The 26,820-nt window shown below is 46.2% G+C and overlaps 1 long non-coding RNA gene and 1 other non-coding gene across 3 annotated transcripts; both read left to right on the top strand.

Annotated features, from left to right (window-relative positions):
* The first annotated feature begins 4,245 nt into the window (after nucleotides 1-4,245).
* Nucleotides 4,246-4,408, top strand: LOC112424880 (U1 spliceosomal RNA). Its single transcript, XR_003015818.1, has one exon. It is a non-coding gene; the product is annotated as a U1 spliceosomal RNA (small nuclear RNA).
* Nucleotides 4,271-26,545, top strand: LOC105471285 (uncharacterized). Of its 2 annotated transcripts, none has more exons than XR_011621907.1 (3): nucleotides 4,271-4,665; nucleotides 5,920-5,966; nucleotides 20,071-26,545. It is a non-coding gene; the product is annotated as an uncharacterized lncRNA (long non-coding RNA). The 2 variants fall into 2 exon arrangements; XR_011621906.1 differs by having other exon boundaries at nucleotides 4,283-4,665; nucleotides 20,108-26,545.
* Nucleotides 26,546-26,820: the final 275 nt, after the last annotated feature.

Raw genomic sequence — 26,820 nt, 5'->3', positions numbered from 1 at the left:
TTATTTCATTATCCTGTTTCACAGATGGGGAAACTGAGGCACAGAGAAGTAGCTCTTTCAAAGTCTAACAGGCAGTAAATGATACAGGATTCAAATGAAGGATGGAAGCCTCTGGAGTACATAATGGTCTATATCTCCATTAGACTGGGGTTATGGCCACTCCTATGGCGCTACCAGAGAGGACACAACTCCCCTTCAGCCATGTGGTACCAGGAAGGAGTGCAGGCCCATTGTGGCCATATCCACTTTTTCAAGAAAAGTCATAAGGATCAACACTGGGTGGATACAACAAATCTAGCTAAATGCAGACTGAGGTCGCCCAGCTCTGATCGTTGCTGTACCCACACCACCCTACAGCGACACATCTTATGGGCAGGGTGCTATTGTCCATGTCCATGGAAAACATGAGTTACCAGGGGTGGGCTCAGAGCAGCAGGGAGCCTGGCTAGACACACATGATGAAAAGGCTGCTGGGCTGGGGTGCCTGTGTCTAGAAGTTGGTCTCCTGCCTTTCAGCAGTGCGTAGTGATCTGTCTAGGCCTCTGGCCAGTCCAGGATTCTATGAATGTCATCGCAGAGAGCAACAGCAAAGGCTCTAAGGCACAGAGAGATGTTTGATGTCTGCGAAGATGGGCTCTGTGGCATATAACCGGATTGTCCCAGTTGGCACGTAAGCCACACAAAATGTGCAGAACCCGAGGCTACACCTTCGATTTCGTGTGTGCTGAGAAAACTGGCAGTGCACGGGGCCTGTGACATCCCGGGGAGACTTCGTTCAGGTTGGGCGCTGCACCTCAACCACACAGGGAGGGCTGGGGGCTTTTCCTAGTTTGCACAAAGGCACCATCTGTGAGCTAAACTGCACATCGTGGGTGTGCGTCCACCCGGAGGAGGGACCTTTTCCAACTCACATCAAGTTTCCTTGTGTCCCCGGGGGCCCTGAAGCAGTCTGGGGTGCTGCTGACCTTCCCCACACCCCCACTGCTTTCTATTTATATCTTCCCATCTTTTCTACTGTTGAGAGTGGGGTGGGATTTAGGGGATCCAGGAATGCCGGAATTCTGCCCTGGCTCTTCCACCGCTTCCTTCCTGTGGGCTTCCTGGGGATTGGCACACACAGAGGATAAAGGCAAACGGCACAGAGCCTGACACTCCACTCCGGGCAGGGCTCTGGGCTGCATGGCACAGCTGAGGCTCGGAACTCCAGGATCCAGAGGTTCTCCCTTCCCTGGCCATGCTTGGGCCCACCCTGCCAGCACTCATGTGGGGAGGATGAGGGAGGCCAGAAGGACCGGCTCCGAGAGGACCTTGATTCGGCGTCCTTGTTCTGTCCCCAGAGCTGGAGGAGCCAGTGAGAAGAGCAAGGTCTACCAACCCCCTGAGAGCAGGATATAGGAGGGAAGGCCACACCTTGGCACAGACTTTATCACACAGGGTCCCTGCCACCTTATACAGGTGGCTGAAGCAGAGTCCCAGATCCTGGCCAAAGCGATTGGCAGCAGCTTCCTAGAGGGAAGCCAGCCGAGGGGCGGGCTTCTTGTCCCTTACGGGAACATGGTCTCATTTAATCTTCACAGCCTCCCTATTTACAGATGGGGAAACTGAACTGCGTGCTAAACGAGGATGAGGAATTGGGTCAAGGTCACGCAGCTACTAAGCAGAGCTGGGCTTTGGTGCTGTGGCCGACTTTGCAGCCTCTGCCCAGGTTCCTCTTTGGGATACGACTGCTGACAGTTCACCGCCAGTCTCTTCCCAGGAATAGCCCTGCCCAAAGGGGCCTGCCTGGCCCAGGGGTGGCTCCTTCCTTGCGGGGCAGCCTGAACTCAACTCAGCCATGTAGGGGTGAGATATGGGGAGAGGGGTGCAAACACCCAGCCCCTTGCCTCCACTCAGGACAACTCTGAAGGGCTTTGTAACTCGTCATGGGATGGAGGGCCAGGCTTTGGTGGCAAGTGCATCCCATTTCACCTTCTCCCTTGGCCCAGCCCTGCTTTCCTCTTACAGCTGCTGTGCTGAGCACATGCCCAGATCAGCCTCTGCGGGCATCTTGCCTATGCCATCTGCACTCCCTGTCCTTAGGAAGTGCTGCCTCACCTCCTTCCTAGGACCCAAGACAAATAAGCCAAAGATCCAAAAAGTAGAGGGTGAGGCAGCCCAGAGGTTCACAGCAGCGGGAAGTCACTGCCACCCCTAGGCTGGAGGGACAGGAGGGGGCGGGGTGCCTGCGTCTAGAAGTTGGTCTTCAGCCTTTCAGCGGTGCTTAGTGATCTCTCTAGGCCCCTGGCCAGTCCAGGATTCTATGAATGGGGACAGAAGAAGGGGTCGGGCTTCCCTGCACCCAGGGAACACCCATCAAAGCCAGGGCCATGGTGGGTCTGTCAAGGGGGGATATGCAGCCCTTGACGGAAACACTCCTGAAGTTGGGGGCCCAGAGTGACACCCCGGCTTCTCCCTCTCTGCTTGACTTTTCTGATGATAGACTACCTAACAACACGAGGTGTTCATACCGAGGTTTTAATATGCACGTATTTGGGTCATATTAAAGATTTCGTCAGCTTGGGGTCCATAATAATTTTTTTTTTTTTTTTTTTTTTTTTTTTGAGACGGAGTCTCACTGTGTTGCCCGGGCTGGAGTACAATGGCATGATCTTCGGCTCACTGCAACCTCTGCCTCCTGGGTTCAAGGAATTTTTCTGCCTCAGCCTCCCAAGTAGCTGGGATTACAGGCACCCGCCACCACGCCCAGCTGATTTTTGTATTTTTAGTAGAGATGGGGTTTCACCATGTTGGCCAGGCTGGTCTTGAACACCTGACTTCAGGTGATCCACCTGCCTCGGCCTCCTAAAATGCTGAGATTACAGGCCTGAGCCACTGCAATAATTTTTTCTTTTGAAAGAGAAACACTGCTGTAGGATGATATGCCAGAGGTGCGTGGCAAAGTACCTCCCTCTCCAGCCCAGCCACCACAGCCTTAAGGTCCAATTCCTTAAGTTTCGATTCGTTTGATCCTTCGGGATATGGGGGTGGGGAGCTGAAAACAGCCCTTAGAGCCAGAGGATGCTGGAGCACAGGAAAAGGTCCTAGAAGTTTCCTTGTCCACACTCCTTACTTTACTGAGGGGAAATGCCAGACACAGAGAGCTGTAAGCTTGGACAACCCCTTTTATGGAGAGTGAACTGTGGCGTTTTGGGGAACCATCACTACTGAGGAATGGAGTCACCGCAGGGCTTTTATTTTTATTTTATTTATTTATTTATTTTGAGACAGAGTTTCCCTCTTGTTGCCCAGGCTGGAGTGCAATGGCGTGATCTCGGCTCACTGCAGCCTCCACCTCCTGGGTTCAAGTGATGCTCCTGCCTCAAGTCTCCCAAGTAGCTGGAATTACAGGCCACCATGCCCAGCTAATTTTGTATTTTTAGTAGAGACAGGGATTCACCATGTTGGTCGGTCTGGTCTCGAACTCCGGACCTCAGGTGATCTGCCCACCTTGGCCTCCCAAAGAGCTGGGATTACAGGCATGAGCCACCGCACCCAGCCAATCGCAGGGCTTTTAGATCTCCGCCTAGATGAGGGCTTGTATGTGCACGTGTGTGTGTTTGGTATGTGTGTGTGCATGTACATGGTACGTGTGTACATGCATGTGTGTGACACATGTGCATAGTGTATTGTATGTGTGTGCCTGTGGGTGCACATGTATGTACATGTATAGTGTGCATGCATGTGTGTGGCGTGTACATATGTGTGTGCATGTCTGCAGTCTCCACCTTGGAAGTTCACATCTTTTGAATTTCTTTCTTTTTTTTTTTTTTTTTGAGAGGGTCTCACTCTGTCATGCAGGCTGGGCTGGATTGCAGTGGTGTGATCTCGACTCACTGCAATCTCCACCTCCTGGGTTCAAGCGATTCTCCTGCCTCAGCCTCTCAAGTAGCTGGGATTACAGGTGCCTGCCATCACACTGGGCTAATTTTTTATATTTTTGGTAGAGATGGGGTTTCTTCATGTTGGCCAGGCTCATCTCGAACTGCTGACCTCAAGTGATCCACCTACCTTGGCCTCCCAAAGTGCTGGGATTACAGACTGAGACACCAGCCCCAACTTTTGAATTGAGACACTGGCCCCATCTTTTGAATTTCAAGTGGCCGCAGGCATTAATGATAGAATGTGAATACAATTTGATTTGTATTCATATGGAGGTAAAGTGCCTCTGACCTGTCCCCATGGTAGGGAAAAAAGATTGGCCTGGAGATACTTACCTGGTGGGGGAGATACCATGATCACAAAAATGATCTGCCCAGGGCAAGGCTCATCCATTGCACTCTGGATGGGCTGACCCTTGCAATTTCCCCAAATGTGGGACCTCAACTGCATAATTTGTGGTAATGGGGGACTGTGTTTGTGCTTTCTCCTAGTAATGAAGGAAAAGGAAAAAGAGACTGTCCTGGAGAGATGAGGACTGAGAAACCCAACCCAGCCCCTGGCTCCAAGGAGTCCCGGCCCAGCCCTGGAGACAGCCCTTATCAGCTGCCATCCCAGCTTCCTGTTTTTCAGTGGGCTGGGAACTGGGGCTGAAGGAACATCTGCTTCTGTTTATTCTTCCCCTTTATCTTAATGGGTTCCCTGAGATGGCTCCCTGGGACACCTCTCACCACTGCTCTGTGTACTCAGGTATGTACTGCTCCCTGTCCTGGCTAAGACCCAGGAAGGGAAGGAGGAAGCATGGAGAGGCCAGAGACTTGGTGCCCTGTGATTAAAGCTAGTTACTAAACAGGTCCCGGACTTAAAACTGGACCCTAAAGTCCATGTGGAGGAGGGAAAAAAGGAATACAAGGCGAAAGACTCTCCTCCTGAGAGTGAGAGCAGGACACGGGCAGGTTGCTGGAGGCAACCTTAGCGGCTAAGAGAAATACAATTACGGCCGGGCGCGGTGGCTCAAGCCTGTAATCCCAGCACTTTGGGAGGCCGAGACGGGCGGATCACGAGGTCAGGAGATCGAGACCATCCTGGCTAACACGGTGAAACCCCGTCTCTACTAAAAAATACAAAAAACTAGCCGGGCGAGGTGGCGGGCGCCTGTAGTCCCGGCTACTCGGGAGGCTGAGGCAGGAGAATGGCGTAAAAACCCGGGAGGCAGAGCTTGCAGTGAGCTGAGATCCGGCCACTGCACTCCAGCCTGGGCGACACAGCGAGACTCCGTCTCAAAAAAAAAAAAAAGAGAAATACAATTACTTTTCAATTTCGGTTACACCTAGGCTAATAACCACAACTGGAAATTCTTGTTGGGAGGAGGAAGTTTTCTTTATTAAGAGATAATAGAAAGTCATTCACCCTTGAACCTAGAACAGTCAACTTTAAACTGAAAGAACTTGACTCCGCTCAGGCCTCTGCTAGCCTGCAGTGCTTGTCTGCACCTCTGTGCAGGTTAGAAAAAGGCGCTCCTGGCCGGGCGCGGTGGCTCAAGCCTGTAATCCCAGCACTTTGGGAGGCCGAGACGGGCGGATCACGAGGTCAGGAGATCGAGAGACCATCCCGGCTAACACGGTGAAACCCCGTCTCTACTAAAAAATACAAAAAAACTAGCCGGGCGAGGTGGCGGGCGCCTGTAGTCCCAGCTACTCGGGAGGCTGAGGCAGGAGAATGGCGTAAACCCGGGAGGCGGAGCTTGCAGTGAGCTGAGATCCGGCCACTGCACTCCAGCCTGGGTGACAGAGCAAGACTCCGTCTCAAAAAAAAAAAAAAAAAAAGAAAAAAAAAAAAAGAAAAAGGCGCTCCTTTGTCCAAGCAGTCACAGCCCCCAACTTGGCAGGTGTCCCCCTCCCTATCCCCTTCCCCAGCACCCTGTGACAAAGACAACCTGGCATAGTTACATCATCATAGCAGCTTTCTCTTCTCCCTCACTAACACTTTCATTACCCTGGACAGCTTAAGCTCTGAATGGACCATCTCAGAAGCACAGAAAAGACTCGCAGGTGAGAAGCTGGAAGGGCTTTCAGCATTCCCTTGGTCCAAAGTCCCTGCTCCAATTCACTTCATGATAAGTCTTCTGGTTGAGTTTTAAGAAAGCTTTCTCCTCATATTCTGGGTCGATCAAGATCATTCTAAACTATGATTATTGGCAATTTAGAATCAATGAGAAAGGACAGAGCAAGACTCTGTCTCCAAAAAAAAAAAAAAAAAAAAAGGCAGGTGCTGTGGTTCACACCTGTAATCCTAGCACTTTGGAAGGCCGAGGCGGGCAGATCACCTGAGGTCAGGAGTTCAAGACCAGCCTGGCTAACATGGCGAAACCCCATCTCTACTAAAACTACAAAATTAGCTGGGCGTGGTGGCACATGCTACTCAGGAGACTGAGGCAGGAGAATCGCTGGACCTGAGCCAAGATCGCACCACTGCACTCCAGCCTGGGCAACAGAGCAAGATTCCAGCTCAAAAAAAAAAAAAAAAAAAAAAAAAAGGGAATGAGAAAGTTTCCAGATTGTACTCAAGGATTTCTTTCCCTAAATTTTGCTTAATACCTATTACCTTAAAGCATGGTTGTTTTTAAAAATGTAGATATTATCAAGTGCAGTGCTGCTTAAGGAGTTTTCTTTTGTAGCCAAATGGTCAATAGATTATGGTGGTTCCAAGCGTGGGCTTTGGCAGCAGAATGATTAGAGTTCCAATTGCTAGCTCCTCCTCTTGCCAGCTGAGAGGACCTGGGCAGTTTACTTAACTTTTCCACACCCTGATTTCCTCATCTGTAAAACAGGGATAAGTAACATAATCTACTGTAAAGAATTAACATGTGAATTAAATGACGATGCATGGAAACATGTGGCCCAGTGCCCAGCACTTGATCAACATTAGCTACTATTAAGCTGATTTTAAATAGGTAAGGAATGTGATACCATTATTCTGTTTTCTTTTTTCTTTCTTTCTTTTTCTTTTTTTTTCTTTTTTTTTTTTTTTTTTTGAGACAGAGTCTTGCTCTGTCACCCAGGCTGGAGTGCAGTGGCACAATCTCAGCTTACTGCAACCTCCACCTCCAGGCTTCAAACGATTCTCATGCCTCAGCCTCCCAATTAGCTGGAACTACAGGCACCGCTACCATGCCCGGCTAATTTTTATATATTTTTTAGTAGCGATGGGATTTCATCATGTTGGCCAGGCTGGTGGAATGTGATACCATTGCTCTAGGTAATTGAGAGGATGACCATGTTTTCTGCCCCTTGGAGAAATGGTGGGTCCCCAGTCTGGGGCAGGGAAAGTGAGCCTGGGCCATCAAATTGTGCCAGAAGACAAAGAAGTGTTCCAAGACGGCAACCAGCTTGAAGGAAATTTTACTGGCCAAATTTAGGTCAATCCGAACATCAAAATAAATACTCAATATAGTTGGTAACACAATTTTTTTTTTTTTTTTTGAGATGGAGTCTCGCTCCATCAACCAGGCTGGAGTGCAGTGGCACAACCTCGGCTCACTGCATCCTCCGCTTCCCAGACTCAAGAGATTGTTCTGCCTCAACCTCCTGGGTAGCTGGGACTGCAGGCACGCACCACCATGCCCGGCTAATTTTTGTATTTTTAGTAGAGACGGGGTTTCGCCATATTGGCCAGGCTGGTTTCAAACTCCTGACCACCTTGGCCTCCCAAAGTGCTGGGATTACAGGTATGAGCCACCGTGCCTGGCCTGATAACACAATTTTTAAAACTCTCTAGTGATATTCAAAACAAGGAATAAAGGAAGGGAAATACCAGCTAATAAAACTGAAAGGAATGATAGCATTAGAAATCACTATTTGGAAACCCCCAATTAAATAAAGATTTTTGATGAAACCACTGGACAAAAGGTTATTGCAGAGCAAGATACTCACATTGGGCTAAAGTATTACCTGCAGATGACTTGCAAATTACCAAAGGGAAAATTGCCTTTTTCAATGGAGATAGCTGGTGGTCCTCACCTTACCAAAGTGATCAAACTCAGCCAGGCACAGTGGCTCATGCCTGTGATCCCACCACATTGGAGACTGAGGCAGGAGGATTGCTTAAGGCCTGGAGTTCGAGACCAGCCTTGACAACATAGTGAGACTCTGTCTCTACCAAAAAATAAAAAATTAGCCAGGCATAGGTGGCACTTATCTGCAGTCCCAGCTACTACAGAGGTCGAGGTGGGAGGATTGCTTGAGCCCAGGAGTTCAAGGCTGCAGTGAGTGAGCTATGATCATGCCACTGCACACCAGCCTAGGCAATAAAGACCCCGTCTCCAAAAATAAAAATAAAAACAACAACTAAGCATCGCTAATAGTGCAGCTGTTATGCACTTATGCACTTTGTGATGTGATGTAATCTGAAATACTTAATACTACCACCTATGAATTATTCCTGCCATATGTGATAAACATGAATCTAATCAAGCCTCATGACTTAATGGTGATAGAGGAACAAGTTAAATCCCACCAAAAGGATGAAAAGACAAATGTAAGGCTGGGCGCGGTGGCTCACGCCTGTAATCCCAGCACTTTGGGAGGCTGAGGCGGGCGGATCACCTGAGGTCAGGAATTTGAGACCAGCCTGGCCAACATGGAGAAACCCCGTCTCTACTAAAAATACAAAATTAGCCAGGCATGGTGGTGCATGCCTGTAATCCCAGCTACTTGGGAGGCTGAGGCAGGAGAATTACTTGAACCCAGGAGGCGGAGGTTGTGGTGAGCTGAGATCACGCTATTGCACTCCAGTCTGGCAACAACAGCAAAACTCTATCTCAAAAAAAAAAAAAAGAAAAAGGAAAGAAAAGACAAATGCACAGTGTGGAACGTACTATGAGACAACTAACCTGTGACAAAGGCTGTCTCCCTGACCAAACTTTAGTCAGACTCCTCTGAGCCCTCTTTTCAACTAGGCCTGGACCTTGGCCCCCGTCTTGTCTTTGGTCTGCCCAGCCAGTCTTACAAAGAATCCTGCCAAGTCATCCCTCCACCCTAGCTATCTGATCAAGCACCTCACCCCGCTTCCTTGATATCTAAGCCCTTAGCCTGTCTTTAGCAAGAATCACCTACGCTTGATGTCTCCCATCATGGGTCGATCAAGCTCATTCTAAACTATGATTATTGGCAATTTAGAATTAATGGGAAAGGACAGAGCGAGACTCTGTCTCAAAAAAAAAAAAAAAAAAAAAAAAAAAGGCAGGCGTGGTAGCTCACACCTGTAATCCTAGCACTTTGGGAGGCCGAGGCAGGCAGATCACCTGAGGTTGGGAGTTCAAGACCAGGAAATTCCTGTTAGTAATTTCCCGTCCACTGACCCCTCATCCTGCTCTTTGGCTGTGAACCCCCACTTGTCCTTGTACTCGGAGCTGAGCCAGATCGCACTCCCCTATCGCAGCACTCCTATTGCAATAGTCTTGAATTAAGTCTTTCTTACTGCTTGAGAATAATTTTTTTCTTTAAAACCTGGACACATCAAGAAGTCATTTTTTATGATGAATTATTTTAGAATAAAAGAAATTAGAGAGACATAATAAATGCATGTAAGATATTTTGATTGGATCCTGGATCAAAAAAAGGAAAAATATCTATAAAAGATATTTTGAGAACAATTGGATATATCTGATTATGGATTGGATATCATAAAATTATTGTTAATTTTCTTAGGCGTGCTAATGATATTGGTTATGGGGAGAATACCCCGAGTCCCACTAAATGCCCACATTTAGGTAACACCTGTATTCAGGAGTTGTATTAGTTTCCTAGGGCTGCGGTAATAAATTGCCACAAGCCGGGTAGTTTGCAACACAGAAATTTCTTCTCTCACAGTTCAAGTCCAAAATCAAGGTGTTGGTGGAGCCATGCTCTGTCTGAAGGCTCTAGGGACGAGTCTTCCTTGCCTCTTCCAGCCTCTGGTAGTTGCTGGCAATCCTTGGCGTCCCTTGGTTGGTGACAACATCAGCAACATCAGGTGGCCTTCTTCCCTGTGTGTCTCTCCATGTCTTCAACTCTCTCTCTCCCTTATAAGGACGGCAGTTATTGGATGTAGGGCCCACTTTAATCCAGTGTGACTTCATTTCGAGTACCTCTGCAAAGACCCTATTTACCACTAAGGTCACATTCAAGGTATCAGAGGTTAGGACGTCAGCGTTTCTTTCATTGGGACACAGTGTAACCCACAACATGAATGCGGTGTCATGATGTCTGACATATACCTTCAAAGGTCTCAGTAAGAAATTCTGTAGATGCGAAGAAGGAGGGGATAGAGAGAGAGAGGGAAAAAAAAAAACTCAATGTGGTAAAATGTTAATTGTGGAATCTTTGTAGAAGGTATGGGGTGGTTGCTGTATTCTTTCAATTTTTCTGTAAGTTTGAATATTTTCAAAATAAAAGGTTGAAGGAAAAACATAGATTCCTGCTAATTCCCCCCTCCATAGTCCTGTTCTATTTCCATATGTCTGAGGCAGGGCCCAAGAATATTTTGTTTGTTTGCTTGTTTGATTGTTTGTTTGTTTGTTTTTGAGACGGAGTCTCACTCTGTTGCCCAGGCTGGAGTGCAGTGGCACGATCTCGGCTCACTGCAACCTCTGCCTCCCAGGTTCAAGCGATTCTCCTGCCTCAGCCTCCTAAGTAGCTGGGATTACAGGTGTGTGCCACCACACCTGGCTAATTTTTGTATTTTTAATAGAGACAGGGTTTCACCATGTTGGTCAGGCTGTTCTCAAACTCCTGACCTAGTGATCCACCCACCTTGGCCTCCCAAAGTGCTGGGATTACAGGTGTGAGCCACCGTGCCCAGCCAAGAATACATGTTCTTAACAAGCATTACTATTTTTTAATAGGAACTTGCAGGTGCTTCTAATGCTCTGCAAAAGTTGATAAATACTGGTTAATGTTATAAACCCAAATGGATATATTCAAATCCCCTGCAACTTTTTTTCTGCCAACAAACCCTAATTATAAGATGCATTCTTTTGAGAAACAGTACAAATGTATGTAAAACTAAATCAACCAACACAACACACACATACACTCTCACACAAAGATAACGAGTATTTCAGTGAGCACTGATCAATGTAACAGTGTCTAGCAATTTATTATTGGACATATACGTCACAGAAGGGAATTATATCCAAAGTAAATCTATTTATTTTGAATATCCACAGGCTCCAGCTAGTTGTCAGTAGAACGCTTTGTAGCTTTTTTCTAAGTGTGCTCTGCAAAGCATCACGTGGGACCCCAGGTCGGGTTGAGGAGGAAGCACAGTGAACAGGATGAATCTCTTCCATCCCTACCTACCACCTTCAGTGGCTACAGCCCTATTTTCATCTCCATTGTAATATTGCATGTCTGTCAGATACTGTGTTTCTTTAAAAAAAAAAAAAAAAAAAAAGATTTTGTTTCTTAAAAAGAATTTGTTTACACCACTGGTCTACTTATTGCCTTTTAAATTATATTTTATTTTGAGACAGGGTCTCACTGTGTGGCCCAGGCTGGAGTGGAGTGCAGTCACACCATCACGGCTCACTGTAGCGTCGACCTCCTGGATTGCTCAAGCAATCCTCCTGCTTCAGTCTCATGAGTAGCTGGAACTATAGGCTTGCACCACCACGCCTGGCTAATTTTTTATTTTTTGTAGAGACAGGGTCTCCTTATGTTGACCAGTCTGGTCTCCAACTGGACTGAAGCAATGGTTCCACTTCGGCCTCCCAAGAGGAGGGATTACAGTCATGAGCTGCCACACCCAGCCTAGCTATTGCCTTAACTGACACATAATAGATATTCAATAAAATGTTTACTGGCCGGCCGCGGTGGCTCATGCCTGTGATCCCAGCACTTTGGGAGGCCGAAGCAGGCAGATCACGAGGTCAGGAGTTCGAGCTATAACATGGCGAAACCCCATCTCTACTAAAAATACAAAAATTAGGTGTGGTGGTGGGCACCTGTAATCCCAGCTACTCAGGAGGCTGAGACAGGAGAATCACTTGAACCTGGAAGGCAGAGGTTACAGTGAGTTAAGATCGTGCCACTGCACTCCAGCCTGGGCTACAAGAACAAGACTGCATCTCAAAAAAAAAAAAAAAAAAAAAAAGTTTACTGAAGGAATGGACTCCACACGATATCTAGATCAAAATGGAATTATTTTTCTCTGACAATAAAAGCTTTTTTGGTACATTTGTAAAGAGTGGCCCTGACAGGGAAAGAAAGAGCTCTGGCCCCATGACAAGCTTGCTCAGATGGTCAAGCCTCATGCACTTGCCACCATCTGTAGAAGTACATCCTAGCCAGTTGTTCTGTTAACACGCGCTATAAAAGGCAGGGGCTCTGGGCTCTGCCATCAACTCAGTGTGGAGCCGCAGACACGTCTCCAAGGCCCTGTGTGGCTGCATTTCCTCCAATGGTTGTGAGCCACAGGGACCTGGTTACTAACAGTAGTTAAGATCCTGGGATTTGTAATGTCTACTTTATTTTATTATTTTATTTTATTTTATTTTATTTTAATTTTATTTTTTGAGACTGAGTCTCCCTCTGTCACCCAGGCTGGAGTGCAGGGGTGCCATCTTGGCTCACTGCAGCCTCTCCCTCCCGGGTTCAAGTGATTCTCATGCCTCAGCCTCCCGAGTAGCTGGAATTACAGGTGTGCGGCACCACACCCAGCTAATTTTTTTTTTTTTTTTTGTATTTCAGTAGAGACGGGATTTCACCATGTTGGCCAGGCTGGTCTCAAACTCCTGACCTCAGGTGATCCGCCCGCCTCGGCCTCTTAATGTGTTGGGATCTCAGGAGTGAGCCACTGCACCTGGCCGATCTATTTTTAAAAAATTATGTTTGAGAAGATTTTAGGTTATTCCAAAAATAATGTCACTTTAACTAACTTATTTAGATATTCTTCCTTGTGTAGGAGAGAAAAGGATGAATTTACAGTGAGGAATTATGTGTAACCCTGGACTCCCAGGTGGGAGTAAGGAGCGTACATGATCATTGTCCTTTCAAAAGTGCAGAAAAAGGTGGGAATCGCTGCTCTACAGTGTCTGATGGGGCATCTTGTTTTATTTATTTGTTTATTTAGAGACCAAATTAGAGGCCTGGCACAGTGGCTCACACCTGTAATCCCAGAACTTTGAGAGGCTGAGGTGGACAGATCATTTGAGGCCAGGAGTTCCAGACCAGCCTGGCCAAGAAGGCAAAACCCCATCTCTACAAAAAATTTAAAAAATTAGCCAGTATTAGCCGGGCGCGGTGGCTCACGCCTGTAATCCCAGCACTTTGGGAGGCCGAGGCGGGCGGATCACAAGGTCAGGAGATCGAGACCACGGTGAAACCCCGTCTCTACTAAAAATACAAAAAATGAGCCGGGCGCAGTGGCGGGCGCCTGTAGTCCCAGCTACTCGGGAGGCTGGGGCAGGAGAATGGCGTGAACCCAGGAGGCGGAGCTTGCAGTGAGCCAGGATCGCGCCACTGCACTCCAGCTTGGGCGACAGAGCAAGACTCCGTCTCAAAAAAAAAAAAAAAAAAAAAAAATTAGCCAGTACGGTGGTGCACGTATGTAGTCCCAGCTACTCGGGAGGCTGAGGTGGGAAGATTGCTTGAGCCCAGGAGGTTGAGGCTGCAGTGAGCCGTGATTGTGCCACTGCACTCCAGTCTGGGTGACAAAGCAAGACCCTGTCTCAAATAAATGAACAAATAAATAAATAAGATACTATCAGTAAAATGCCTACCATGGTTTCTGGCATATTATAAGCACTCAATAAATAATAGCCACTAGTAGTTTAACTTCTTCTGTAATTCAATAATGATCTTTCTTTAGTTATTAACAGATAACATATTTGTATTATTTGAAAAGTAAAATAATCTTTAAAATCTTAAAGCAAGCAATTCCTTCCCCACTATTCCCACCCTTGATTATCAGAAGCAGCCTCTTTTTAGCTTTCACCAGCTTCTCTGGTTTTCTCCGTTGCATTTATTATCTGTTGTCTTCCTTCTTTGGAAAACAAGGATTTAGCTATCATATATCTTCTCTTCCCCTATCCTCCTAATTTGCTTGTGTTGCAATTTCTGGTTTAATCAGTAGCCGGTGTTTATTCTGACAATGCAACCATTATTCATGGCTGAGCTGTGAAGTGTAACATGATTATATTTCCTATCTGGTAAAAACTTTTTCTTGTTTTCCCTGAAGATAAATATTGTCTCACTTTGTATTTGTTCAACTGCCTATGTACCTATTGCTAATTCTTCTCCACACTCTACTGGAAATGTAAATCTTTGCTCACTGTATTTAGACATAGCACGTTGTCTGCTGGTTTCATGTGTTTTTCTAGGAGACATCCTCAAGTCCTCCATCACTATCCTCCTGCTCCCAACTCTGCTCTCTTCCCATTTCCTGGCCTTCAAGGCTTCCTCTTTATTTATTCCTTCATTTTCATGGAGTATATCATCCTATAGTTTCCTGAGAAAAGCTGTTTGGGCTGGGTGTGGTGGCTTCTGCCTGTAATCCCAGCACTTTGGGAGGCTGAGGCAGGTGGATCACTTGAGGCCAGGAGTTCAAGACCCGCGTGTCCAACATGGCAAAACCCTGTCTCTACTAAAAATACAAAACTTAGCCAAGCGCACTGGTGTACACCTGTGATCCCAGCTCCTTGGGAGGCTGAGGCACATGAATCACTTGAACCCGGGAGGTGGAGGTCGCAGTGAGCACAGATTACACCACTGCTCTCCAGCCTGGGGGACAGAGCGAGACTCCATCTCAAATAAAAAATAAAATAAAATAAGGAAGGCTGCTTGCGAGGTTAAAATTTTGAAAGCTTACATTTCTCAAAATGTCTTCATGCTTCATTCACACTTGCATGTTAGCTTTGAATTCATCACATTCCGGCTTCCAGCGTTGTGCTTGAGAAGAGGAAAGCTATTGCCATTTCTGATCCATAGTACATAACCTGCTATTTTTTTTTTTTTTATCCTGGAAGCTTTTTAGATCTTCTTATTCATAGTTGTTCTGAAATTTCACAGTGTTGTGCCTTGGTAGCGATTTTTTTTCCATTCATTGCCTTGGATACTCGGGTAGGCCCTTTCAATCTAGAAACATATGGTCTTCCATTTTAGAATTTTTTTTCTTGAATTACTGTTATTTTGTAAAACATTATTTCCTCCTTTCCATTTTCTGTATTCTCTCTTTATGGAACTCCAATTGCTCAAATGTCAGACTTCCTAAATTGATTTAAAAGGTCTCTGATTTTCTAACTGTCTTTTTCCTATTTTCTGACCCTTTTTCCTTACTTTCTGCAATTTTTTTCAACTTTATCTTCTGACTTTTCTTTTCTTTTTTTTTTTTTTTTTGAGACAGGGTCTCGCTCTGTCACCCAAGCTAGGATGCAGTGGTGTGATCATAGCTCACTGCAGCCTTAAACTTCCAGTCTAAAGCGATCCTCCTACCTTAGCCTCCCAAGTAGGTGGGACAACAGGCATGTGCCACCATGCCTGACAAATTTTTTATTTTTTGTAGAGACAGGGTCTCACTATGTTGCCCAGTCTGGTCTCGAATTCCTAGGCTCAAGATATCCTCCTGCCTCAGCCTTCCAAAGTGTTGGGATTACAGGCATGAGCCACCACACCTGACCTCTTGATTTTTTAGTTTCTACGATCACAGCTCAACCTTCCTTGAATGCTTTTATTAGTTGAATATGCAGTTTTAAGGAACAATATTGGCCGGGTGCAGTGATTCATGCCTGTAATCCCAGCACTTTGGGAGGCCGAGGGCAGTGGATCACCTGAGGTCAGGAGTTCAAGAACAGCAGGGCTGACATGGCGAAACCCCACCTCTACTAAAAATACAAAAATTAGCTGGGCGTGGTGGCACATGCCTGTAATCCCAGCTACTCGGGAGGCTGAGGCAGGAAAATCCCTTGAACCCAGGAGGCGGAGGTTGCAGTGAGCACCACTGCACTCCAGCCTGGGTGACAGAGCAAGACTCTGTCTCAAAAAAAAAAAAAAAGAAAAAGAAAAAGAAAGAAACAATATCCTTGGGCAGGGGGATACACTGTGCAGATCCACCTTCAGGGAGCACACATTGACCTTGCTGTCAGCTCTTTCTCGGGACTGCCTTGGCTGCAGCTGCCCTGCTTAAGGGCACACCTATCCCAGGCTAGTCCAACAACTGATCAAGACCAGGATACAAATGCCTGGCAATTTTGGCCCAACCCAGAACAACCCTGATGTATGCTGCTGTATGCTCCTCATGAGTTGGCCAGGGCTTCATGAGTCCTGCATCATCGCTTGACTTCTCCCTAAGCCTGATTCTGTTTCCTCCTCACCCTTTCCGTAACAGTTGATCCCTAAGAAATATCTCACACTGCAAACTGTTTCAGCATCTGCTTCTGCAGAATCCAATGGAGACAATCCTATTCTTATTTTTCATGGACATAAAAATCTACTTTTATCTCTCTGAGCATATGTATTGTTGTGTGGTTTTTTTTGTTTGTTTGTTTGTTTTTCTTCTCCTCCCTTTATTGGCTCTCTTCTGTGTAGGTTCTTCTTTTTTTCTGTTTGCTTGTTTTGATCTCTGTCTCTCATGATAGAGACTTTTCACAAATTATCTAGCTGTTTTTTGTTGTCTATTCCTATTTAAGAATTACATACGAAAACCCTGGTTTAAAAAAGATTTGCGTCCAGGTGCATGGTGGCTCACACCTGTAATCCCAGCACTTTGGGAGCGTGAGGCAGGTGGATCACCTGAGGTCGGGAGTTCGAGACCAGCCTGACTAACATGGTGAAACCCCATCTCTACTGAAAATACAAAATTAGTAGGGCCGGATGTGGTGGCTCACACCTGTAATCCCAGCACTTTGGGAGGCTGAGGCGGGCAGATCACCTGAGGTTGGGAGTTTGAGACCAGCCTGACCAACATGGTGAAACCCCATCTCCACTAAAAGTACAAAATTAGCCAGGCGTGGTGGCGCATCCCAGCTACTCGGGAGGCTGAGGCAGGATAATTGCTTGAACCTGGGAGACAGAGGTTGCAGTGAGCCAAGATTGCACCCTTGCACTCCAGCCTGAGCAACAAGAGTGAAACTCCATCTCAAAAAACAAAACAGGCCCGGCGTGGTGTCTCACGCCTATAATCCCGGCACTATGGGAGGCTGAGGCGGGTGGATCACGAGGTCAGGAGTTCAAGAATAGCCTGACCAACATGGTGAAACCCCATCTCTAATAAAAATACAAACATTAGCTGGGCGTGGTGGCGCATGCCTGTAATCCCAGCTACTCAGGAGGCTGAGGCAGCAGAATCACTTGAACCGGGGAGGCAGAGGTTACAGTGAGCCGAGATTGTACCACTGCACTCCAGCCGGGATGACAGAGCGAGACTCTGTCTCAAAATGAAACAGAACAAACAAAGCAAAACAAAAAAAAGATTTTCATGTATGATGGAGTGATTTTAGAATGGGGTGATCAGACAGGGGCCAGTCATTCTTAGGGGACTCCCTTATGATACTTTTCCATGTCTCTTCTTTTGGTGGTCAGTTTTCTAGGGGAGTTCTCTGAACTCCCTCCCCATAGTTATAAATATGCCTACCAGTGTCTAGGAGTCAAATGTGAGGACAGCACGGGTTCACTGGCCGGTACATTGACTTTCATTTCATCCCCCTTCTTTGGTACTAATCTTCCACCTTCAGTTGTTCCTAAGTCCAAAGTTCCTCTAACTCAAACTCCCCATACAATAAGTGGTCCGTCTGTGATGAAGGCTGAGAGAAGGTAGTAGCTTGTTGCATAGGCTAAGGGAAGAATTGCAGGGATTAACTATCTTTTTTTTTTTTTTTTTTTGAGATGAGTCTCACTCTGTGGCCCAGGCTGGAGTATAGTGGCACCATCTTGGCTTACTGCAACCTCTGCCTCCCAGGTTCAAATGATTCTCCTGCCTCAGCCTCCTGAATAGCTGGGAATATAGGCATGCACCACCATGCCTGGCTAATTTTTGTATTTTTAGTAGAAATGGGGTTTCACCATGTTGGCAAGGCTGGTCTTAAACTCCTGACCTCAAGTGATCTACCCGCCTCAGCCTCCCAAAGTGCTGGGATTACAGGCGTGAGCCACCGTACCCAACCTTAACTATTGCTTAAGAAAACTTTTTATTTTTATTTTTTTCTTGCCCTGTTGCCTAGGCTGGAGTGCAGTGAACCGAGCATGACTCACTGCAGCCTCAATCTCCTGGACTCAAGTGATCCTCCTGCCTCAGCCTCCTGAGTAGCTGGGACCACAGGTGTGCACCACCACGCCTGGCTAATTTTTGTGTTTTTTGTAGAGATGGGGTCTTACTATGTTGCCCAGGCTGGAAGAAAACTTTTAATCAGTGCTCTAGTTTTCAGCCACAGCCATGCCTTTTCAGAAGTTTCTGGTGCCTCCAATTCCTAGGCCTTTGGGGGTGTTTCAGAGGCATGGATTGGCTTGTTTTCTTGGCTTCCCCATTTTGAGACCTTGTACTCTGGTATGTGAGGTTCATTATCTCTTAATCAAATTTCCAGCTTAAACATTTTTTTGATGCCTCTCTCTGCTCTTACCTCTCTTATGGACCTATGCTTTTTTAAAAAAAGTCTCTTGACTCACATTTTAGTGGGTTTTGGGAGGAGGCCCAGCAGTATGCACATGCTCAGTTGGCTACGTTTAATGGGAAGTCCTCCTAGTCCCCAGAGTTTTCAACTCTGGTTTTCTTGAATTAGGCCTCCTCATATAAACCTATGTCCAATTTTAAAATGGAAGTCAAGGAAAAAATATGATTTGATTCACATAGTTTTAAGAACAGCTTTTATTTATTTATTTATTTATTTATTTATTTATTTATTTATTGAGATGGAGTCTTGCTCTTTCGCTCAGGCTGGAGTGCAGTGGTATGATCTCGGCTCACTGCAACCTCTGCCTCCTGAGTAGCTGGGACATCAAGCGTGCACCACCACACCCAGCTAATTTTTGTATTTTTAGTAGAGACAGGGTTTCACCATGTTGGCCAGGCTGGTCTCGAACTCCTGACCTCATGATCCACCCGCCTTGGCCTCCCAAAGTGCTGTGATTACAGGCATGAGCCACCACGCCCAGCCTAAGAACAGCTTTTTTTTTTTTTTTTTTTTTTTGAGACGGAGTCTTGCTCTGTCACCCAGGCTGGAGTGCAATGGCCGGATCTCAGCTCACTGCAAGCTCCGCCTCCCGGGTTTACGCCATTCTCCTGCCTCAGCCTCCCGAGTAGCTGGGACTACAGGCGTCCGCCACCGCGCCCGGCTAGTTTTTTGTATTTTTAGTAGAGACGAGGTTTCACCGTGTTAGCCAGGATGGTCTCGATCTCCTGACCTCGTGATCCGCCCGCCTCGGCCTCCCAAAGTGCTGGGATTACAGGCTTGAGCCACCGCGCCCGGCCAAGAACAGCTTTTAGAGATGCTTTTGGCCTGTGTGGCCAGGTATGAATTCTCACTCTGAGTATAATTGTCTGACTGTCATGTGTTGACTGTGTACACACAGCTCAAACCCAGAGCCCAGCCTTGTCTCTTCTGATGAAATACCAGTGCCCACAAACAGAAGGTTCCCCTTCTCTCACCCATGGAATAAACAGGAAGGTCTCTTGGGGCTGTGGTCTTGGGGCTGTAGCCCTGCCCCTAATTTCTTCAGACCCTTTACTGAGAACTGAGTCATTGCAACATCACGCTCAGCCAGCTGTCTCAGCACAAGAAAAAGCTTTGCTGTGGTATGAGATTTTGTGGGCTGCAAACTACATCTAGGTCAGCAAATTAAACTCCACAGTGTGGTTACCAATTCCAGCTTCATCTAGCTTAAGGGCTGTCTGATTTCACCCTCTGGGCATTGGCTCTTCTGGTGTTTGGGATATAAGGCCCCTCTGTGGGTGTTTAAGGCACAATATTTCAGGCCTAAACCACTGAATGACACATGCCTAAACCCAGAATCCTGTATTCTCCACCAGGGCTCCAGGGTATGTGAGGGTAACAATACTCCAACCCTGCAGATAATGAGATTTGTGTGTGCGTGTTAGAACCAAGGGGAAAGTGGGGATGTATTTCTTTGATGCTCAGTTTCATCTACCACTTGTATTTCTCTCCTGCCCTTCTTTGACCCTAACAAGATCCAAACCCTTCTTTCTTGCTTCTCTTTTACGGAAGTTTTGAAGAATGAATGGTTACACAACAGATGGCCAGCCGGTCTACCTAGAAGGGCCTTACAAAGGACAGTGCCTCCGTGGGGAAGGCTCGCCCTGGATCAGACGCTGGATCGCAGATTTACTGTGAATGAAGCCCTTGGAGACTGAATGATGTTAAAAATTCAAAAACAGGCCGGGCGCGGTGGCTCAAGCCTGTAATCCCAGCACTTTGGGAGGCCGAGACGGGCGGATCACTAGGTCAGGAGATCGAGACCATCCTGGCTAACACAGTGAAACCCCGTCTCTACTAAAAAATACAAAAAACTAGCCGGGCGAGTTGGCGGGCGCCTGTAGTCCCAGCTACTCAGGAGGCTGAGACAGGAGAATGGCCCGAACCCGGGAGGCGGAGCTTGTAGTGAGCTGAGATCCGGCCACTGCACTCCAGCCTGGGCGACAGAGCGAGACTCTGTCTCAAAAAAAAAAAAAAAAAAAAAAAATTCAAAAACAACTCAGGAAATATTTATTTGAAGGCCTGCTGTTCTTCAAGTCCCTGGAATACAGATATGAGAAGAGTCACTGCTGCCCAAGAGCTGACTGACTGTGGAGGAAGACCATGCTAGCGGATGACTACATTTTCTACCACCTAGCACCAGCTCCCCCTTCTCCTGGTAATGGTATCTGCAGACAACCTCCTCAGTCTGTGTGCTTTCCGTGGAACTGAATCTACCCCTGGCTCAACAGCTCAGGTACAGCCTCTGGCCTGGCTGCAGCGATTAGTTTAGAGAGGGACTTGTAACCTCATCAAAGCCTGATATTGTTCAGGGTAACATACTAGATATATTTTGCTAGGATTGCCAATAATCATTTATTTAAGCTCCTTATATGAGGTTTCCTGTCATTTGCAACTGAAAAAGCTCTGTGTAGCAGGTTGAGTAGTGTTCACCCCCTGCCCACAAAATACATTCACATCCACCCAGAACTTTAGAATATGATTTTTTTTATTTTTTTGAGACAGTCTTACTCTATCACCAGGCTAGAGTGCAGTGGCATAATCTCAGCTCACTGCAACCTCAGCCTCCCAAGTAGCGGGGACTGCAGGTGTGTGCCACCACGCCCAGCTAATTTTTATATTATTAGTAGAGACAGGGTTTCACCATGTTGGCCAGGATAGTCTATCTCTTGACCTTGTGATCTGCCCACGTCGGCCTCCCAAAGTGCTGGGATTACAGGTGTGAGCAACCGTGCCTGGCCTGGTCTTATTTTTAAAAGTCTTTGCAGATGTCATTAGTTAAGGATCTTGAGATGCAATCATTATGGATGTAAATTTAGGTGGACCCTAAATCTAACAATTGGTATCCTTATATGATGAGGAGATATCACAGAGAGATGCAAAGACACAGGGAATATGACTGTGTGAAGAGGGAGGCAGAGGGTAGGGCCATGCTGCCATAAGACGAGGATGCCTGGGCCACCAAAGGCTAGGAAGGGGCAAGGAAGGCCCCCCCACTTAGAGCCTTCAGGGGGAGCATAGCTCTCCTGACACTTGATTTCCAACTTCTAGCCTCCAGAACGGTGAGAGAGAATTTTCCATTGTTTTAAGCCAACCAGCCTGTGGCACTTGGGTAATGGCAGCCCTAGGAAACAAGTGCACTCTAACATGTGAAATCACTCAACAGATATTTATTGGTTCCTAATATGTGTCTGAAGAGGACTTAGTATAAAATCCAGAGAAGAGGGATATGGAGGCTGTAGAGAGGTATTTCAGCTGGGATATTATGAAGCCTAAAGAACTATCTGTCCCACTGCCTTGTATCCCGATGGGTGCCTCTGGAAGGGCCTGGAGAAACCATGGAATTTATGTTCTCTGGGCTCCCTTTTTGTAGGCTTATTTTGTTTCAAGACAGGGACTTGCTCTGTCGCCCAGGCTGGAGTGCAGTGGCGCAATCACGGCTCACTGCAGCCTCAATCTGCCAGGCTTAAGCAATCCTCCCATCTCAGCCTCCCAAGTAGCTGGGACTATAGGTACATGCCACCACGCCCAGATAATTGTTGTATTTTTGTAGAGATAAGGTTTCACCATGTTGCCCAGGCTGGTCTTGAACTCCTGGGCTCAAGCCATCTGCCCACCTCGGCTTCTCGCAGGGCTGCGATTTCAGGCGTGAACCCCCCGGCCCGGCCTCCCTAGGCTTTTTGCAGGTCATTCTCCTAATGTATGGATGTCTTTCCTCAGTAAGGACGTGAGCTCTGCTTGATATAAATTGAAAATATTCGGCCGGGCGCGGTGGCTCACACCTGTAATCCCAGCGCTACAGGCGAATCATGGCAGGTCAATCATGAGGTCAGGAGTTCAAGACCAGCCTGACCAATATGGTGAAACCCCGTCTCTACTAAAAATAGAAAAATTAGCTGGGCATGGTGGTGCATGCCTGTAATCCCAGCTACATGGGAGGCCGAGGAAGGAGAATCGCTTGGACCCAGGAGGCAGAGGTTGCAGTGAGCCCAGATCACGCACTGCACTCCAGCCTGGGCAACAGAGTGAGACTCCATCTCAAAAAAAAAAAAAAAAAAAAAAAAAAGAAAGAAAGAAAGAAAGAAAAAGAAAATATTCTTCCCAGTTTGTTCTTTGTTTATAGTGATTTTTGCCTTGCAGAATTTCTTTTTTTTTCTTTTTTTTTTTTTTTTTTTTTTTTTGAGAGGAGTCTTGCTCTTGTTGCCCAGGCTGGAATGCTGCAATGGTGTGATCTGAGCTCACTGCAACCCCTGTCTCCCGAGTTCAACCTAATTTTCCTGTCTCAGCCTGTCGATTACAGGCAATGTGCCAGCACAGCTAATTTTATATTTTTAGTAGAGATGGGGTTTCTCTATGTTGGTCAGGCTGGTTTCGAACTCCCGACCTCAGGTGATCCGCCCACCTTGGCCTCCCAAAGTGCTGGCATTATAGGCATGAACCACCCGGCCCAATTTCTATTTTTCTTTTTTTTATTTGAGACAGAGTCTTGCTCTGTCACCCAGGCTGGAGTGCAGTGGTGCGATCTCTGCTCACTGCAAGCTCCGCCTCCCGGGTTCACATCATTTTCCCACCTCAGCCTCCTGAGTAGCTGAGACTACTGGGGCCCGCCACCATGCCCGGCTAATTTTTTTGTATTTTTAGTAGAGACGGGGTTTCACCATGTTAGCCAGGATGGTCTCAATCTCCTGACCTCGTGATCTGCCTGCCTCGGCCTCCCAAAGTGCTGGGATTACAGGTGTGAGCCACTGCGCCGGCCCCAATTTCTATTTTTTACATAGTCAAATTTATCAATATTTTTTACGGCTTATGGGTTTTGTTTTGGTTTTCTGAACTCTCTGCTCCTGTGCTTTTATCTAGTACTCCATATTCTGGAGTAAGGCAGAGTCCTTTCATATTTACCTGTATTTCCCTTACACTGCATTTTGGTCACCTTTATTGGTTTCCCAAAAACTAGCACAAGTAATTGTAGTAAAATAGTAAAGTAGCTACCATCCGTTGTGTCTAGGCGTTGTACCAAGAGCTTTATATTCAGTATCTTTCATCTTCTCAGTAGCTCTGCAAGGTAGATGATATTATGTCCATTTTACAGATGAGGAAAGTATGGCCCAAAGAAGTTACATAAGTGACTGGGCACAGTGGCTCATGCCTGTAAACCCAGCACTTTGGGAGGTCAAGGTGGAGGGACCACTTGAGCCCAAGAGTTCGAGACCAGCCTGGGTAACATTGTGAGACCCTGTCTCTATTTTATAAAAGTTTATTTTAAAATATATATATATATAGAATTTGTATATATATATATATTTACATTGACTTTTAAAAGAAACTATGTTAGTGGTTTTGAAAGATATTCCACATTCTGGATTTTTCTGATTGTTTTCTTGTAGTGCCATTTAACTTGTCCCTCTATCTTTTTATTTCCTCTAAACAGATTTCTGAGCAGGGGTCCCTTATGTGAACTACAGAATATAGAAAGACTGAATGACTAGTTATACTAGAACCATTCAAGATGCATAGGAGAGAACTCAGTTTGTTACACACAGGAGATTCCTTAAAGAACTAAAAGTAGGATTACCATTTGATCCAGCAATCCCACTACTGGGTATCTACCCAGAGAAAAAGAAGTCATTATACGAAAAAGATACTTTCACATGCATGTTTATAGCAGCACAATTTGCAATTGCAAAAATGTGGAACTAACCCAAATGCCCATTAATCAATGAGTAGATAAAGAAACTGTGGTATATCTATACAATGGAATACTACTCAGCCAGTAAAAGGAATGAATTAATGGCATTTACAGCAAGCTGGATGAGATTGGAGACTATTATTCTAAGTGATATAACTCAGGAATGGAAAATCAAACATTGTATTTTCTCACTCATAAGTGGGAGCTAAGCTATGAGGATGCAAAGGCATAAGAATGACACAATGGATTTGGGGGACTCAGGGAAAGAGTAGGGTGTGAAGGGGGTGAAGGATAAAAGACTACAAATTGGGTGCATTGTGTACTGCTTGGGTTATATGTGCATCAAAATCTCACAAATCACCACTACAGGACTTATGTAACCAAACACCATCTGTTCTCCAATAACCTATAGAAACAAAAAAAAAATTAAGACAAAGAAAAACTTTATAATAACCACATTTAAAAAGTAAAAAGAAAAAACATTGTTACACACAAAGGATGCAGTGATGGTTAATTTTATGTGTCAACATTAATTTAATTAAAGTTAATGTCAAACATTATTCAGGATATGTCTGTGAGGGTGTTTCTGGGTGACAATGACATTTACATCTGTAGACTGATTAAAGCAGACGCCCTCCCTAATGATGGAGGAGCATCAACCGGTCAGTTGATGGCCTGAATAGGACAAAAGGGCTGACCCTCCTGAGAGTCAGAGTGAATTCCTCCTGCCTGAGTCAGACTGGAACTACACCATTGGCTCTTCTGGGTCTCCAACTTGCCAACTGCAGATCTTGGGACTTCTCAGCCTCCATAATCACATGAACCAATTCCTTAAAATAAATCTCTTCCCTCTATATACATACATCCCATTAGTTCTGTTTCTCTGAAGAAGTGATTGACTAATACAGATGTCTTGGGGCATCGGGGCTTATTTCCTTCCAAGATCATTGGTTGAAAAATTAAAGTGATCAGGCGGGGCGCAGTGGCTCACACCTGTAATACCAGCAGACAGATCACTTGAGGCCAGGAGTTCGAGACCTGCCTGGTCAGCATGGTGAAACTCCATCTCTACTAAAAATACAAAATTAGCCAGGTGTGTGGCAGACGCCTGTAGTCCCAGCTACTCGGGAGGCTGAGGCAGGAGAATCCCTTGAGCCCGGGAGGTGGAGGCTGCAGTGAGCTGAGATTGTACCCCTGCACTCCAGCCTGGGTGACAGAGTGAGACTCTATCTCAAAAAGAAAAAAAAAAAAGGAAAAGATTAAGGTCAACATTTGGGGCAGGAACATTTCACATTGCATGACATCGAGAATCCCATAATGTCTTGTAGACCCTCTATTAATGATGTTAAATTTGGTCACTTGATTGTCGATTTTTATTTCGTAAAGTAACTATATTCCTCTGTGAATTAGCAAGTAATTTTGCAGGGCGATATTTTGGCACCATGCAGATACTCTCTGTCTCAGCTACTTTTCACCTATGGTCTTGCTACTCACTGAGGATCCCTGCCTGAATCGATTCTTTCATTGCTTGCCCTCCCATCAGCTGAAACTATAGCATTTTTGTTTGTTTGTTTGTTTGTTTTTTGGAGACGAAGTCTCACTCTGTCACTCAGGCTAGAGTACAGTGGCATGATCTTGGCTCATTGCAACCTCTGCCTCCTGGGTTCAAGCGATTCTCCTGCCTCAGCTTCCTGAGTAGCTGGGATTACAGGCATGCACCACTATGCCTGGCTACCTTTTGTATTTTTAGTAGAGACAGCGTTTCTCCATGTTGGCCAGGCTGGTCTTGAACTCCTGACCTCAGGTGATCCGCCTGCCTCGGCCTCCCAAAGTGCTGGGACTACAGGCATGAGCTACCGCACCTGGCCGGCTATAGCCTTGTGTGTGTGTGTGTGTGTGTGTATATAAATTAGTGTATGTTAAGTGATAGCACATGAATAGTTTAATATATAATAACTAATATATGCAGTAGAACAAAGCTAAATCTCTCCCCCTTAGAAGCCTTTCTCTTTCCTACAAATTCTCTAACCTAACCTCTCAGTCTGTGGAGAGCAGTCCTGGCTGGAAGGTTCCCTGGTGCCACGAGAACATTTGTTATCCTTGGTTGTGGTGCCTGAAAGCAAGGATCAGAACCATTTGCAGGTGGGAAAAGAAGTCCCAAGGTGAAATCAAACAAACCAAATAAATATATCTGAAATTGTAGCCGACTAAGCTGAAGAAAATACCTGACGCTGAGGCTAAGATCCCAGCAGGTATCAGAGAATCAGGGAAGGCAAGATGGAGAACACCTGGCAGGTTCTAGGAAAAGACTTGGAGGTGGGGCTTCTCTCTTCTCCTAGCAAATGCTTGTTGGAGTAGAGTGAGGTTGGGCAGAAGGGACAAGGGGCTGTCCCATGGGCCATGTTAATTGGAAGGAGTGGGAGAAAGCACACGATGCCTGAGGGTGCAGTATCTAGGAGTGGAACAGGTTAAGGTCTCACCAAGCTCCAGTCAAGCAGAGAGGAGGGTTGAAGTTGGAGGCTGAGGAAGGTCATCAGTT

Source organism: Macaca nemestrina, chromosome 4 (genome assembly GCF_043159975.1).
Source record: "Macaca nemestrina isolate mMacNem1 chromosome 4, mMacNem.hap1, whole genome shotgun sequence".
NCBI classification, from domain to species: domain Eukaryota; kingdom Metazoa; phylum Chordata; class Mammalia; order Primates; family Cercopithecidae; genus Macaca; species Macaca nemestrina.
Note: the sequence above shows the minus strand (reverse complement) of the source record. Positions and strands in the feature narration are given on the sequence as shown.